At 39.9% G+C, this 17,650-nt stretch overlaps 1 long non-coding RNA gene across 2 annotated transcripts in view; it reads left to right on the top strand.

The window, feature by feature from the left end:
* The window catches only part of LOC109968923 (uncharacterized), a 113,144-nt gene that overhangs the window by 82,609 nt on the left and 12,885 nt on the right, over positions 1-17,650 (top strand). Inside the window, exons 3-4 of one of the 2 annotated variants that reach the window (XR_002276204.1) lie at positions 11,474-11,646; positions 13,910-13,940. This is a non-coding gene — a long non-coding RNA (uncharacterized LOC109968923). Of the gene's footprint in view, positions 1-11,473; positions 11,647-13,909; positions 13,941-17,650 lie in introns of those variants that run through there. The other variant, XR_002276203.1, reaches the window with a different exon arrangement.

The raw sequence follows: 17,650 nt of genomic DNA, 5'->3' as shown, positions 1-17,650 counted from the left end.
GTCAAGTTTTGAGTTGAATGCATCTGCAACAGCTGCAACAATCAAGGTGATGGTGCAGACACCAGGATGATACACTAGCTAATAACCACTGCCAATAAATAAAGTGTGTCTCACATTTACAACAGGATGTTGCAGATGTGTGACTAATTTGAAAGTAGACAGAAAACAACACAGGGAAGAGAAAAAACAACAGTAGACCACGCTTTCCTTTGTAACTGGTGACGCACCTGAATACAACGTTAGTAGCAGATGTTAGCTGCTGCATTCTGTTAACATAAAGACTGTTACTATTTCTTACATTTTACTGTGGACGTTGTGACTACTAGTGGTTGAGCTCATTTAGGCTGACTGACCGACACTGCCGTTCACAGAGCTGTGCCACTTAAAAACTGCTACTGTATCTAAAAGGTTTTGTGCAGTAGGTTTGCTGATCAGTTATGGCAAGCATTTAACCATGTGTAACATGTTTTCTGCAATATATTCTCTCAAAGTTCCCACATACTGTATGTACTGGATAATTCTGCATTACAAGATTTACTGTATGTGTCAATGTGTCAGTGGAAGTATGGCTTTTAGGATGGATTGTTATGTCAAACTTGAATGCCAAAAGGACTACAGGAGTATCTCAGAGGACCAGTTTTACTGACCAAGTAGTTTTAGATGCTCAACTATAACCATGGCTAACAGGTTATTACTGAACGTAATCTGTGCTTTTGCAGAATTGTCCACTACCAAGATTCTGTTTTGATGTCCCTAATGATACATATGTTAAAAAATGAAAACAACCAAGAATTTATTTTATGACTGTAGCAAAATGACGGGACAGTCTGGCAGCCATTGTCCTGTGCTGGCACATCACCACTCCAGACTGGAGAGACAGGTCGCTAATGTGAGACTATCTGGAATGTCATCTTTTAGTAAGGACGTTCAGAGGTCAAGAAGATTTTGAAATTCAACAAATGCTTCACATTTTCTGTCAAAATTGAATCAATGCCCCAGCTGCTTACTTTTACCTTAAATTGATGCTGAGTAGAGTGCACAAACAGCTACTTCAATCTCCAACAAATCATCAGGATAAAAAAGCTGAGTGCACTCCCTTGATTGTATCTGAAGAAATCTGGGTCGGCGGCCTCTCCGAGATCCATAAACTAAGCTCCTTGAAAGAATACATCCAAGAAATTACAGGGGCGACTGGTTTATCCACACCAGTGGAACCTTTTTAATGTGTAAGTGCAAAGATGTTTTTATAGGTCAGTGTCAAATTACCACATTGGTTTCATCTTGCAGTGCAACCGTCTTTTCACACCAAACACCTCCCCACAGATAAGGAAAAGTCAAGTTTACAGTAAAAGTGGCTGAAAGATGGAGGAGAAGAATTATTTTCTTCTCAAATGTCTCCATGGGTTCATTCAGACAAGCTCTTGAAAGAGCTTTAAAAGCAGAAAAGGAAACAAAGACGTCATGTAAATCTCTTCTGAAGATGTGACTTATTCTTCAAATCTCAGTCCTCATATCAAACAGCCTTGTCAGTGACAAAAACCACATTTGTTTTCATCTGTGCTACTACTAGTTTCCCCATGGGAATACGTCTGACCTTGAGAGAAAACAACCTGTAAGAGATGTAAATAAGGAAAGCAGCTTTTAAAGTCACAAACATCCTGTCAGCTTTGTATACACTCATCACTGTGGACTTGGTGGAGGCAAAGTGCCTCAGGTGTTTGCTGTCCTCTTTAAGGATTACAGAAGAGAATTTGAAGAGGTGCATAATCCTTTCAGGTTGCCTCAGACCAGCAGCAAAAATAAACAATCTAGCCAAGCAACACAGCTGGCGTCTCCATCCTGACCACTGTGACAAATTCCAGCTTGCCTCTGTCCAGGAGAGCGTGTCCACCTCTGAACTACTGATCCCGCATCTTGACATTTTCTCCCTCCTTTCTGTTTTTTCCTTTTTGTTCTCACTGTGTCCACGGTTGTTCATGTAATAAACAAGAGGCTGCTGGTGGTGTGTGATCTTGACATGCCAGCCCTGTGAGAGTGTTGAAACCGAATGCTTTGGTTATTCATCTCCTCTGAAGCAGTGCGGCTCAGCTCACATGGCTAAGAGGACAGGGGGAACATGTTTGGTTGTTGCCTCTGTGGTTTGGCTGTGCTGAGGTCAGTGACCCCCACTTGGCAGCAGGTGGGCACAATCTGGCTGCTTTTGTTTGCTTTTAATAAAATTCTGATTGGATTTGTGTTTATTTTCATGCCTATTGCATCATATGATAAACTGTTATATGTGATTCTGCTGCCATACAGTCAGTGATCTGCAGTAAATAGGCACCAGGGTCATGTGAGGCTCACGCTGTCTTGACGTGGTGGCAGTAGTATAAGAAGTATTCAGATCCAAAATGTTTCTATAAGAACAAAGGCAGTAGTGGAAAGTAGCTAAGTACATTTACTCACTTACTGTACTTAAGTACAAATCTGAGGGATCTGTACTTTACTTGAATGTTTTAATTTTTTGTTACTTGTACATTTTTTGTTACGACTTCATTGATCCTCAGTGTAAAAACTACCCAGCAGTACTCCATATTATAAGTATATAAGATAAAATTTAAATTAGCTCTACTTTTAGCAGCTAGAGCATCAAATATGATGCACAGAATAGCGCATCAATAATTATAATACTATGACATATAATAATATGACATACATTAATATTAACTGTGTAATTCTGCATGATGAGTACTTTTATTTTGGTACTTAAAGTATATTTTTACCCTAATACCTTTGTACTTTACATAAGTAATATTTTGAATGCATTGTATTTTTACTTTTACTCAAGTAAACAGTTTCAGTATTTCTTACACCACTGAACAAAGGGCCAATGTGATCTAATGTGTGTAATATGAAAAGCCCATATGCAGATGAAAGAGATGGTCCTCCTGTTAAATACAACAGTACACGTTGTTTGTGCCAGCAGGTTATTATGATGAAATGTTATGTTTCATAGTTTGGCGACATCTAGCGACTACTATTAATTATAACACGAGGAGAAGAGTAAGTATATGCAGGCACCAAGTCCACCTGACAAGGAGGTTGAGGTGGATGGCTAGGTGCACACAATGCAAGGCAATGCTTTTCCTCATGAGACCCAAATTCAAATATTGTCCGTGGCTTGTGTTTTTCAGTAGTTTTTGTTCCTAAACATAACAACATGGTTTTGTTGCGAAACATGAACAAATAATTGTTTTCCTAAACATAACCAAGTAGTTTTTGTGGCTAATCATAACCAAGTTTTTCGTGTAGCAGAACAACGGAGTTCCAGTAGCTTGCTGCTAGCTAGCCATCCTGTTTATGGCTGTTTCCATGATGTCAAGGGTTTGTAAAGCTTGGTAGTGTGATGTATGTTGTCGTTAATTTTGGTGGGATTGTTGCATTTCCTCCTGCAACCATAGGAGCGCTATTTAATGATATGCCCCTATGAGTGGTATGAAAGGGAAGAGACAAACGACTATATAGGTTGCTTAGGTTGGCAGACTCGTTGGGTGCAAATTAGTATACCTGACATCATACTGGCTATAGTAGGTCATAGCTGCAGGTCTCCCCTCTCAAAACCTCTTGAGCTGCATTCTTGTGTATTTTATTCAGCAACATAAATATAAAGGTATGTGTCAATCAAGATATATGCAAGAACAGGCTTAATGATTAATTAGATGGAACATTGTGGGTGTGGGGTATGAATGTATGCAAATAGCACTCAAAAGCACCCCATTCAGCAGATATAACACTCTGTTATAATTCTTTAGTATATTACTTGTGTGGTGTAGAAGAGAATTATCTATGTAGAGATACTGCTTGCAAACCAGTGATGTAAGATGATGTCAGGGGGTAGGACTGGATAAGTCTGACTTCTTCCTACTCCATTCAAGCATGTACTAGGTATAAGTAAATTGATATTGGATTCACATTTGTTGGATATGTGTAAAATTATGTGTGTTGACATATCAACTGTCTTTACATGCTTGAAAGAATAAATCAAATCAAATATCAAATAAAGGCAAAAATAAACAAATAAAATTTTAAAAAATCATTCTATAATCATTTGTGCCAGCAGGTCATTATGACAGACAGTTAGGGTTAGAAAATACTGGCAATCATGGTGTTTATATGTACATGTACAATATTTGTGTGTGTGTGTGTGTGTGTGTGTGTGTGTGTAAAAGAGTGAGAAACACGCCTTGTCAGCTCAGCGCAAACATCATTTATAGGGACATCTGATGACAATTCTGAAAAGATATTTTAATCCTGTCTGTACAAAATCCCACAGAAAATGATCTGCCATTTTGTGGAGATGGCTGACGTCCCCTGACAGTGCTAATCATGTGCAAATCCAATTTCAACTGTTGTTTATCTTAGTGAGCAATTTCCTTTCCTTGTTCCTCTGGAAATGCATTTTCCAATCTTCCTTCTGTTATGAACATTTTGGGCATAAAGCTCAAGCTTTGCTTTACCAAACCCTGAAGTGACAAAATGTGTAATGTTAAAGGATGCTGGTGATGGCAGGAACATTTACTGCCCAGTGTTAATGTGTCTGTCAAAGCGCAGAGGTTGCGGGCCATGACTTCATAATAATAACAGCTTGACTCTAATGCAAACGAGGCTAAAGACCATGTAAATGCATATTTTTGTCCCTGTCCCAGACCATCAGACAGCACCAGTGGGAGCTGGCACAGTCACAGCAGTTAAATCCCAAACCTTCCATTTGTCTGTCAGTATCACTTCTGCCTCCTGACTTCTCATCCTCTCCCTTTGTTTAGGACTTCAAAGTGGGTCACTTTTGACATGGCAGCCCTGGCAATTGTTCCTTAATTGTGCCATCCATGCAAGGCAGGGGACTCTCACACAGCTGTGACAGACGCATCCCCAGTTAATTTTTCACTAGCAAATTGTTAATTAAACCCAGTTCTTCAAATTGCTGTGAAAGCAAATAAATGGCAAATCATTAAGTTGATAATTGTACATTGCAGTAATGGTGAAAATGGCCATTAGCACTCATATTTTATGCACAGATGAAACTCTGCTCCCAAGACCTTAAAGCATTGTTAATTGCCCTGAGAAACAATGGGTGATTTGGTGGCCGTGACTGGGATTTTGTGTTTTCTCCACACAATGCCAGTTCATTTTACAGGTGTGTGTGTGTGTGTGTGTGCGCGCGCACATCTGTAATTCTACTGTTGTGAGGACCAATTTGAATTTTAGACACTGCCTGTGAGTGTTTAAGTCTACACTAGTATGTAGGTAATTATTATGGTGCTAAAATCATTAATCACAACTATGTGCAATAGTGAATTTTAGTTATGAATTAGTTTAGTATTTATGAATTTATGGTCCTCAGAGGATCCATCCTGCTTTCTCCCCCTTCCTGCTTCACCACCTTTCCAAAAATTCATTTATCCAAGGAAACAGCTCAACATCTACATAACTGAGGAATTGGCATGACATTTTGTGAGACATTCATAGCCTCCAAATGATGTATCCCAGTAACTTTGGTGATCCCCCGACCACGATGTTGACATTTGTGATTTTTTTAGAGAAATGTCTTGATAGTTGTTTGTTGGACTGCCATAAAATGTGTCCCCCTAAGCCTAAGACTGATGATCTCTTAGCTTTTCATCTGGTTTCGTTTTAGGTCTCGAAACGTTAGACAGTACAGCACTCCAATGCATTCAGTCCTTATTCTCACATTGCATGGACATTTCGTACCGATGTCCTTATTGGACGCTGAAGAAGGGTGTCTGCCTGGAATTTCTGTGCAGTGGGAGTGAATTTACTGGAGTGCTGTTCTGTCTAACTGTTCATTTCTCACTATATGCCTGTCAGGATTCAGTGCCCAGTTATATAAACTGGTTTGAGCATGTTTTTTATTATCAACAGCCTTTATCAGGTCAGAATGTGACCTTTCTGACACACTTACGATGATGAATGTTGTCAGCGATATACTTTTCTATGCCGATATATTAGCTCAGCTCAAAGCACCATGCTGAGAACAGGAAGGCAATTTTTATACCTGCTTTCTCCTGACGTTACATTTCAGCCACAGTTCTCTCTGTCACAGCTCAGGTGGTAAATCAGATGCTGAGGGTATTTGTATAAATTTTTATTCAATCCTCTGATCTCTGCGTCCATGAACAACAACACCTTCAAAACATATTGCATGAGACCAAATGTACAAATCCCTGTGGGGCTGCTTTTCTTGTTTCGCCACATGAACACCCCATTGTTACTCCTTAGTAAATATGAACACATGCATAAATATCCCTTTTAGGCCTCCACTCCACTGAATGCAGGATGAGGCCTATAACACATACACCGACTGATGCCATTGATGAGTGGCAGAAAAGTAGACAGGTCTGAAAGCTACTGATAAATATTTTACACCTGGCCAGCCTGACTGAATCAGAATTATGCAGAATTCACCTTTTTGTCAGTATTTTCCATTAGGTTGCTTGTTAGTGGGGTTGACTGCTTGCTGTTGTTTCTCATTGAAAAATGTCAATGGAAATGAGGACAGAAAGCAGAAGGAGAAGAATACTCCAGTGTGAGGTCTTATCTCAGTGGCCCACACTTGTTGAGTGAGATTGGGTGAGCGGAGGCTTTTCAGCTCAAAACAACGGCCATTAGGAGCATTTTTACAATTGAAGGGAGCCAATAAAGACCAAGTCCCGGTCTGATGTGTTTCCTGGAGTTAAAACTGCCTGGACAACACAGTGGGCATTTGAATGAGGAATAACTTTAAAAAGAACCACCAAAACACAAATAAGATTTAGCAAGGCCCTCATGATTGACAAATGTATTTAAATGACAACAATTGTAAGTTCCTGTAATGGAGCCCTTTTGTAGATTTACAGTATATGCAGAATAAATCTCTGCATATATACATTTTCAGTGCTTGGAAGAAAAGTGGCCCATCACAATATGGCCCTTAATTGGAAGTATATGCTGAGAAACATGTTCTGATCTCTGTCACAGGATCCATCTGTGTGTGCAAGAGCTGGTTGTGTGCATGTACTGTATGTGGACATACTGTTCGCCCTATGTGGCTGCTCCGTCTATGCGTTTGACAAGTGCATCAAGGCCACTGCTGACATGGAGAGAGGGAAGGGGTTGGACATGAAGACTGCGTGACCTTCCAAGGACAGGAGTGGAAATTAATGATAAGGTGGAGGGAGGGGATGGGAGTGTGTGCTGCAGGCAGCTGGCGTCAGCCTGCTCTGCATGTTCAGAGATTTAAAAGCTTACGGAGTGCGTAAGAAGACACTGAGGAGAATCAGACCCTGAGGTGGCTTCTGTCTGCTTTGTTTTGATCTATTTTAAGTAGACTGTTGCATGAATCTCCTTTCCCTCATTTGTGACAGCCCAGCATTTTGTAGCCACAGCTATCCTAAAGGTTTCTTGGACTGTTTAGCTGATTGTATAGACACTGGTATTTCAAATTCTCACAAGAAAGTATGGCCACCTCTGATGTTAAAGTACTCAGAGGTTAGGCTTGGGAAGACTGAAGTAAAGGGGTACAAAATATAATGAGAACAAAATTCACAGCCTGCCATAGCTATAACTAAAAGTACTGGGTATCTACTCATGCATGTTGCTACTTTTACTGTCATATAATTGTTGCTTTTAAGTAATATTGTAATGTTTTATCTGTATATTGTATGCATTTTAATGTTTTATCCATTGGTGTGTATTGTGTTACTTACCCAGCCAAACTCTGTAGCCCATCCTGGGAAAAGGGTACTTTCTCCTGATGTACACAGACATGGGCATGTTTCAGATATCTGATGTTAATATCGCAGATGAATTTTTCAGAGTGGTCTCTAAATCAGATTTTTCTTTCGTGTTCACCTCGACTCACCTGCTTTCACAGAGTAGCTGCCCTCAGAGTGAACAGGATACAAAAGCCCCGAGTAAAGCTCCAAGAAACCATTCATTTCCTGTTTACAGATGACAAAGACCGATACAGACAGTTTTACTTGATTTATCAAAAATGGAGCACAACAGACGCTGAAGGAAGAAAAGGAAAAGGCCATTGGAAATCTGCTGAATGGGGTGCTTTTGAGTGCTATTTGCATAAAATGTTGTTTGCTGCAAAATGACAAATAAACCGAAATACATGCAGGAAAAGCAGTGAACTTTAAAGGCAAAGCAGTGTCCGCTGCCAGCTGAGCATGCAGCAGAGTAGGTGTTCCTCTGTTTCTCTGTTAATGAAACAGAAATTTCACTGTATCGGTTTGAAGCATGATTCAAATGACAGGACTCTGGAAAAAAATCTGATGTGAATACAATTTTAAAAAAAAAATTCACACGTTTCCCTAAAATAAACAAATCCCTGCAAAAAATGATTATCTATCAAAACTGAATAATACATGAAGTTAATCCCTGCTTTTGTTTTTTAATAGTAAAAACCTCAGGGAGTGCTGACGACGTTCAGTTCAGCGTTTTCTTTGTGAGAGTCTGATGACACAGTTTGTCACCTCACGGCCCCATTAGCTCTGTTTATTTGACACCGGCTCATCGATCTGGGTCAAATGTGGAGATGGGTGAGACCTTTTCATGTTTCTGAATGTACTAGATCCTCTCTTCTGCATCTTTGCTTGCTCACATACTCACAGTGTTCAGTAGGCGCTGTGAATGTTTGTGTGGCCGCAACTTAAAATTCAACAAGTGTCACTTGATATTCACTTGATATTCTGGGCCCTGAACAATGTTCTTTGTTTTTTTCCAATGGCAGCAGGAGGTCTAAACCTGCTCTTACCCAATCAAGCCCCTTTTATAATCAACTAGAGTGTGGTTGGCCCAATCAGAATCATTCCCCCTGATTGATTTTTCCACTAGGCTCTAGGATAATTAGCCAATTTCAACAGGAAACTGAATTAGGCAATTGATTAGTTCAATGTGGCCTTGCCCAGACTCTGGCTTCAAGCACAACCACTTGACTTTGTCTAAAGCAAAGAAGGTGAAATTAAAACAGCTCACCCTTATTTCAGCTTCTTGGTTTTCTGTGCTGATTTTTACAACATAGTAAGAGATGGCTATGTAGAAATACTGGAGACTTCAGCTTGTGAGAAAACCTGTCAGAGCTTTTCTGTGAACAATAGGCCCATCAGATGAGGAATCAAACCTCTCCTTTTCAACATTACAACCCCTGAGAAATACCACAGCATAAAGAAAAATCATCCACAGATGTTAGAGGGCACAGGCGCAGACATCCATCAAGCTCATTGTCAACAAGCTTCCCATCCCTCCAAAGAAACAAAACGCCCTCCAAACCAAATCAATGAACAATAGTTCTGTTTTTCTGCTCTGGCCTGGTCAGTACTACATTTCCCGTCCTTTAGCATCCACACAAAGTCTCCTTGTCCCCCAGTGAGGAAGACTGACACATCCAGCCGGCCTCTTCCATCGCTCTCTGGTCCCTCATCCACATGTGCTTTGTCTCGTCTGCACTGCCTCATTGGAGCAGTCAGCTCCATTCAAGCAGGTTCACGGGGGGGCATTTAGTCATGCACTGTCAGCTCTGCTGTAGTCCTTCGCCTCTCTCTGTGAGGGGTGTTGGGGGAATGACACACACACACACACTCTCTCTACCCAACCTGATCCAGGCCTGACGTGCATGAAATACACACATACGGTCATGCACAAAAGCCCATGTGAGGGCAGACCACCAAGGAGACGTGTCAGAAAGACGGATGCTGGCGGGTCAGTTTGACATAATTGTACTATTTTTGAGAAATGCTCAGTATCAAGGGAGAGAAGTGAGCAATGAGATGGAAGACTGTCTGAAAGAAATACCTGGCAACATGTGACTGTGTTTCTGAGCAGAACTGCAAAGTAACTGAGTACATTTACTCAATTTATGTGCACCTTTAAAGCAGTGGTAATTTCTATTTTATGAAACCTTTTACTGCTGTATCTGTCACATGTGTTATGTAATCATGTACACTTTGATGGAATTGTACATAAAAATCAAATTTTTGGAATAAATATACTTATATTCCACTACTTTCTAAAAATATATTGTACTTGTAGTTGTAGGTATTGGTCACTTTGTAGACTGAGATTTTTCATGCTAAACACACATAATAAGTAGAAGTGACTGAAATATTTTATACAATATTAGTGCAGATACACAGTAATATGAGTTTTGGTACCAATATTAAAAGAATACTTTTTAATTGAGGCACATGTATATAAACATGTATTTCTACAGAAACAACTTTTCACTTCATTCACATTACATTCTACTTGTAATGTTCCTCTAATGCTCTTTAAGTGAGGTTTTGAATGCCAGGCTATTTATCTGTTGCTACAACAGTATGCGACCTGAATGTGTCTTCCTGAACTGGTAGTAAGTAGATTAAGGCTTAACATGAAGTCAAATTACTGTACACTGGGCTTTCTGGATGATGATTGTATTACTCTAAAATGTTCACCTGTGAACAGTAACATGTTTGGTGCAATGAAGATGAAGGTTTGGAGGCTGGAGACTTTATGACCCTGTAAAAGAGCATTGTAATCCCTCAAATGATCTCATGAACTGCTGCTTAATACTTAATACCTTTACTTAAACCAGCTACAGTATAGCCAATAGATAAACCCTCAGAGAATGATCAACTCTGCACTTAGACTCAGTTTTACAGAGCCTTATAGTGTCTTTCAGCTCATTATTTTGAATGCAGCTTTGCTGAAATGCTAATGCTGCTAATGTTGCACTGTGTCCGGTGGATTAAGCAGCTGTTAGCTAATATGTTTGACATGTCAGCCTAAAAGGCAACAAGGCAAACACGCCGTGTTGTCTTCACAGCTTTTTCTGCCACCCTTCAAACAGCCAAAATATCACATACTGTACAGCAGGTATAAAAGTTTGAGTGCAGTTCTACTTGTATTAGAGTATTTGCTTTGAGGGTATTCCTGTTTTTACGAATTAAACTACTTCCTCCAGTACTATGTTAGTTTGCTTGTGTCTACTCACACAGCATACTGTATCTGCACATGAAAAGCAATCACAGGCTCAAAGTTTTCTTAAATTAAGTGATGTAGAGGATGACTAAGGCAGTAATCCTCTCAGCTCTGCTCACCCTGTCTTATAATGATAATGGTGAGAACAATTACACACACATACTTTCATCTGTTTTGCCAAATCCAAACTGTAACTACAATTAAAGACCACATTTGTATTTGCGTTCTCACAGTGGAAGCAAATGCAGCACACTTGAGCACACACACATACACTTACATACTCATAAGTACACACATACACTAATTTTGTAGCGTGAACGCCTGTGTGACAGAGCGCTGGTGAGAAGCAATTTCCCCTCCTTGTCATTATTAGATTAGTGCTTGTATTATTTGGGAGAATAAATTGGCTGCAATTGAAATGCATGCCATCAGTCTGACTCTAATACTGTACATATCTCCTCTGTCTCTTCAGCGTGCTGTTTGTTCCTGATCATGAAACACAGTGCGCGCCAGAGGGACGGCACCATCACCGTCACCCCCAGTCAGATGGGGCACTCACTTTGCTCCCATGATGTGTTTGCTTGAAGCTGAGCTGAGAGGGGCCGCTACAACATGACAAAAAAAATGATGACTAAATCCTGAAGGGTAAGTAAGTGAACTCACTAGTGATGATCTGAGTGAAAGGAATTACCTGCTGTGACCCAGTTTTGTTTGCTTTGCTAGAGAAAACTATTTATCGACTCAATCCTGCTGTTTTCTAACACCAAATTGTCTAATTTGAGAGAAATAGCGACAAGGCAGTACAATCGAAAGCAGCGGGCCACTTTTAAATCACCTGTATCAATCATTTCAAGAGCACCGAGGTCACATGGGATTCACCACTATACTCTGCACCATTAGCAGGTTGCAGCTTTGTGGGATGCATGCGCTTTGCTTAAATGCCTCCCTTCATTTTGCGGCTTTCATTTGTTGGCTGCTGATATAAGCCCAGGCAGCACCACCTGAACACTTTGGCTGTGAAAGGTAATTGATTGGCCAGGATTATTCCCCTCCCAGTCACCTGCTGATGGTGCAGAGAACGACAGAGGTGATGCAGTGTGCAGCAGAGTGTTTACTTATGTTACTACAGTTATGTAGTGTTACATTTATATAATTTTTATTTTTACATCAAATGCTTAGAGTAAAATTGACTCCCAGTATTTGCCCTCGTTTTTAAATACTGCTGAAATGCTCAAAGGTAAGTAAGCAATTAATAACTGGAAACATACTCATAAAAATACAAAGCATTTTTCTTGCTCTCCATTGACAGCTGACGGAACAGTTATTCAACCTTTACCCAATTCTTTCTTCAGGTCAAGTAAAAAACACTGTAGTTTAGTGCACAGTGCATGTACTATATGCTATATTTGAAATAGCGAGTAGTTATGAGTGGTTAACATCAAAACATTCTCATTCTGATGTTTTTTTCAAGTTTTTTCATGTCCCATACTGATGCTAAAGGGTCATTTGGCATCCATATAAGATGCTTGTGGTTTTCAATACAGAACAGCCATTGGTACAAAAGGATATGGTTCTGTTTAGGTACAAAAACTATGTGGATAGGTTTAGTAAAATCTCATGGTTTGGGTTAAAACACTCACTGATTAAAAAACACTTCACTCTGCTCTCCTGTAGGAAAGTTTTATTTGACCCACCTCCTAACATGGACTTTCTCCCTGCAAATACTACAACCTATTGCTCTGGGTGTCAAATAATGGCACGAGTAGATACTCTGTTGAAAACCTTGTGCATCTCCTATGGACACCAAAGGTAGCTTTTGTATTATTTGTCCCATGTGGCCTCATATGGATGCCAAAGGCATTCAAACGGGGTAAAGGTCCTTGACATATACTGTATTTGACACCCTGGGAATGAGGATGGGCACTGATGGAAACCAAACATCACAAACTAAAACTTGAACTTCATGAGCAGAAATCATCCATCCATCCATTTTCTTCCACATATCCAAGATTGGGTTGCAGTCGCAGCAGGTTCAGTAAGGTAATCCAGATGTTCCTCTGCCCAGCAACATTTTCCAGCTCCTCTGGCAGGATTCCAAGGTGTTCCCAGGCCAGATGAAATATATAATCTCTCCAGCATGTGCTGGGTCTGCCCCGGGGTCTCCAATCAGTTGGACATACCCAGAAGACCTCCAAAGGGAGGTGCCCTGGGGGCATCCTGATAAGATGCCCGAACCACCTCAAGTGGCTCCTTTCAATGTCAAAGAGCAGCGGTTCTACTCCGAATCCCTCCCGAACACCAGACTCTATCTCTAAGGCTAAATTCGGCCACCCTGTGAAAGAAACTGATTTTGGCCACTTGCATTTGCAGTCTTATTCATTCAGTCACTAACCACAGCTCGTGACCATAGGTGAGGGTTGGAGCGTAGACTGACTGGTAAATTAAGAACTTTGCCTTTTGGCTCAGCTCTTTCTTCACCTGACAGTCTGGTACAACGTTTGCATTATTGCTGATGCTCCCACTATCTGCCTGTCAGTCTCACACTCGATTTTTCCTTCACTCGTGAACAAAACCCTGAATTACTTAAAGTCCCTGACCTGGGACAGGAACTCACTCTTAACCTAGGAGGAACAGGTTGGTTACAACTGACTGAAAAGTTGGTTTTTGATAAAAACTAAATTTGACAAAGTATAATGGCAACAGTGAGTCATGAAGACACGTGAAGCTGTCAGTGTTTTTCTTTATGCTACCAGTACATTTTATGTATTGATTGCTATCAGGATGAAAAGATAACTTCCAGAATGTAACAAAAATCCTTCTGAAATGTATCGCCAACCCTTCCTTTAATTCACATTTTATTTTAAACACGTTCTGCAATGTCTTTGAAATGTCTTCTTTTCCATTTCAGTTTGCCTGGGAACGTTTCAGAAAGTCACCCAATAGATTAGTCAGCTACTGCCGAGCAGAAACCTTCTGTTTCTCTGTTTCCCTCCTCTCGGGAGGCTTTGCATGCTCCCTGTCTGTCCATCAGCCTGCCTGGCAACATAATTAGAGTGCTTCCAACAACATTATCCACTCGACAGACTTACCACTTATGAATGCTGCTCCACTGACATTACACGCTGTTGTCAAGTCCCGCCTCTGTCTGAGCATTTCTTCTCCCTCCCGCTCTGCAGAGGCCTGAGGGAAGCAGCTGGAATCTATGAGTTGCTACCGAGGTGAGGTGGCAAAAAACCAGACAGATCAGAGGCCTAATTGTTTTTTAATGTGCTTGACTGAGGGCAGAAGGGGCTGGTTGTGAGTGTTTGTTTATGTGGTCTTTGTGTCTGATTCATGTGTTTCAGCATGCAGGAGTATGAGATTTTGTGTGTGTTGTGATGCTGGAGGATATTAAATTTTGATCTCTTTAGAGCAGAGCATACTTACTGGATAATTACCATTATTTCCCCATCTGAAAAGATGAATGAAGGTCAGACAAACATGCTGTCACCTTTTGCTCTGTGGTCTTCACTTTTAGCCTTGTCTTGTTTGTTTATTTATTTCCAGACTCATTTCTTTTATTGGCATAAAACACTCTCAGTACAGTACAGAGATATTTATTAGTTCTTCTATATGATTAATCTCACATTAGACCACTTGTGATGTTGATCATTTACAATAAGTTGATTAAGAATGATGTGTAAAAACATTTTTTTTAGAAATATAACTTCTTTTCAAAGCCATTTTCTTCAATGACCCATTCAAGCACACTGTTTGCTACCTGTAGCACACATTTACTGTATATTAAAATGTTATCCAAGTGGTTTTCCCATTTGCCGCTCTTTGACTGTATCAGTCCTGCGGGTGTCAAAGTATTTCATTTGTTGCCTTGTATCAAAATGAACCTTTGAAAACTGCATACTTCAAAGTTGGATCTAGCAGTGACTTGTTCATAATGGCGGAAGGTATCTGTCATGTTTTGAAGACATCAGGCACTTTGCCAAATGTTGCAATTTCTGTAGAGCTCTTTTAAAAGCACCATTTGAAGCTTTGAAAAGCAGATCAAATTACACACAAATAGTTCTGGAGCATTTTTAGTTTAGATGAAAAGCTTGCGTTAATGTGTGAATTATTTCTGATTTATCCACATTAGCAAAAACAATTTAATCTCTTGGCATTTCAGTGGCATTTATTTTGGCATCATTAAACACTTTGATTGATCACTGGCTCATTTTGCCTTTTAGATCTTAATGTCACAAGTGGAGTCATCTCTTAATTAATACGGAGTGAAGTCACCATCCATTACAACAATCTCAGCCATTATAATGTATAATATATTTGGTACATGTGGAACATCTGAACGCTAAACACAGTGCACAAAGTTATGTATTGATTCATAGCTGTTGGCAAATTTTTATGCATGCAGTATTTTTCTTGGTACACAAATATTCATTAAGCTAAACACACTTTCAGTCAGTGTTGGAAGGCAGGAGTTTTTACTAGAAGCCATTGTGTAACTGTGAAAACAGCACTGCAGCAGTCAAGTCAATGATAGTGATGATATACCTTAAAAAGAGTCAGACCAAATGTACTGTAAAACTGAATTCACAGAAGTACAGGCTGCCATATCAGTTAAACTGTCCTTATTGACAGGAAAAGCAAAGATTACTAGTGAAAAATCCACACTGGGTCCCTCTACAAAGCAGAGGAAAATACAATACTAGTATAACCGCAGCAATAAACTGATCTCAGGAAAACAAAATTCTACTAAATCATAACTCAGCAATTACAAAACAGCTGTAATAAAATTGTACCAGATGATCATCCAACAAGGGCATTTGGTGAGAAGATAAAAAAAGCCTGTGATTATTTGCATGGTCACAGATTGGACAGAAGGCTGGATGTAACATTCACTGTTAAATGGGTTTCTGAAATCACCCATTCACTGCCCCCTATATAATGGGCACTCAGTTATTAGCATTAAACTGAGATTTCTAGGCATGCTTATGTTTTGTTTTTGCCCACATGCCCAAACTTTCAGTAAGTGGCCCGAGTACCTTATGCCAAAAGTAATCCCAACACATCCACTAACCCTTCTTTGTGGCCCTTAGGCTGTTTTCACAGTCCCAGTATAGTTGTTTTTAATCCCACATGCTGTATCAAGCCTTGAGCACATGTGTTTCCAATACTTCACAGCATGAGATAACTGCACTGTGTCGCACATTTGTGGTCATGCTGAGCAAACCGAGGCCAGCCTGGGTTGCTCTTCCTCTCTCAAACCAAAGTCCTGTCTTTGGCTAAGCAGCACATGTGAGATGTCTCTCAGCGAAACTGAATTCACCCACATTTTGACTAAACTACTGTCCACTGGGTTTATCTTGACAGGAAAAGCTAAATTACTGGATAACATAAAACAGTGATGGCAACATCTAGAGGAAGATTTAGGTAGTTGATTGCCGAGATTAATCTTGGGACTTATTCAGCCCTTTTTACAGCAGCGTAAAATATATCTGATTGAAGGGAATGTTAATGCTACATCCTTGTCCACAGCACTTAATCTTAATTTATTTTACTTTTTCATAAATGTACCTGCATCACTTTTTGTCTTCATGTTTTATTCTCAGTGTATTGAAGATTAATGGAACACATAAACCTGTTTCTTCTCAGACCTGTTAACGTCAGACGACAGAGACAGAACATTACTGAATGTAAGATGCTTCTTATTAATGATGTCGCAACAGGTCAGGCAGCTAAATCAACTTTTGAACAAGCGGTCTCTAACAGTTTCATGTTCATTTTCTGTATGCATGAACAACAGATGGCCTGTCGTTTGCTTCCTTTCAGTCTGTGCTGCAGTTCTTTGCACAAGTAATGCACACTAATGAACCCAGGAACCTTTTGGCAAATACAGTAATCCTGCGCCTCATAAATGGTGAACTTTGCTGTAATGAGAAGATATTTTAGTCCTCTGGGTACTGTAGGCCTGTGTTCTAACTATCCAGACTATGAATGTTACACACATCTTATGCAGTTTAAAAAAACATTATTTCACCATTCCGTGGCTCAGTGTTTCAATGTGCACTCACCGTCCACTTTACACCTGTATTTAATGAAGCACCTCCACCTTAACATCTGTGTTTATTAAGCTCAAAATTATTCACTTTTTGATGAAATTGTAATAAATTTATACATTCACTTATATGTTTATTACTGAGGTCATAGTTAAAGGTGGTGATGGACTGGACTACATTATATTTAGAGATTTTTTTCTAAGATGTGTGTGTAAATAGGCAAAACCACAATAAAGAAAATCCAGTATAGCGGAATCTCTAGGGGATATTTACTCGGGTTTTGCAGCTGGTTTTTTGGTACTAAACAGTGAAATTGCATGCGTTCATATTTACTAAGGAGACAGTGAGGATTTGTGATGGAGGAAAAGAAGAAAAGAGGCACTGCAGAAATTTGTGCATTTGGTCCCATACAATATTTATTTTATTGCATTCAGGGGCACAAATATCAGTTAGGAAAGAAAGGGAGCTTATACAAATACCCCCAGTGCCTGATTTCCCACCACTGTAACAGAGGGAGGTGTGGCTGAAATTTAACACCAGGTGTAAAACTTGTGGTACTGCTCTTAGTTTGCCATCTGTTAATGATCTGATATATATAT

Source organism: Monopterus albus, unplaced genomic scaffold (genome assembly GCF_001952655.1).
Source record: "Monopterus albus unplaced genomic scaffold, M_albus_1.0 scaffold166.1, whole genome shotgun sequence".
NCBI classification, from domain to species: Eukaryota; Metazoa; Chordata; class Actinopteri; order Synbranchiformes; family Synbranchidae; genus Monopterus; species Monopterus albus.
This window is presented reverse-complemented; position numbering and strand designations above follow the sequence as displayed.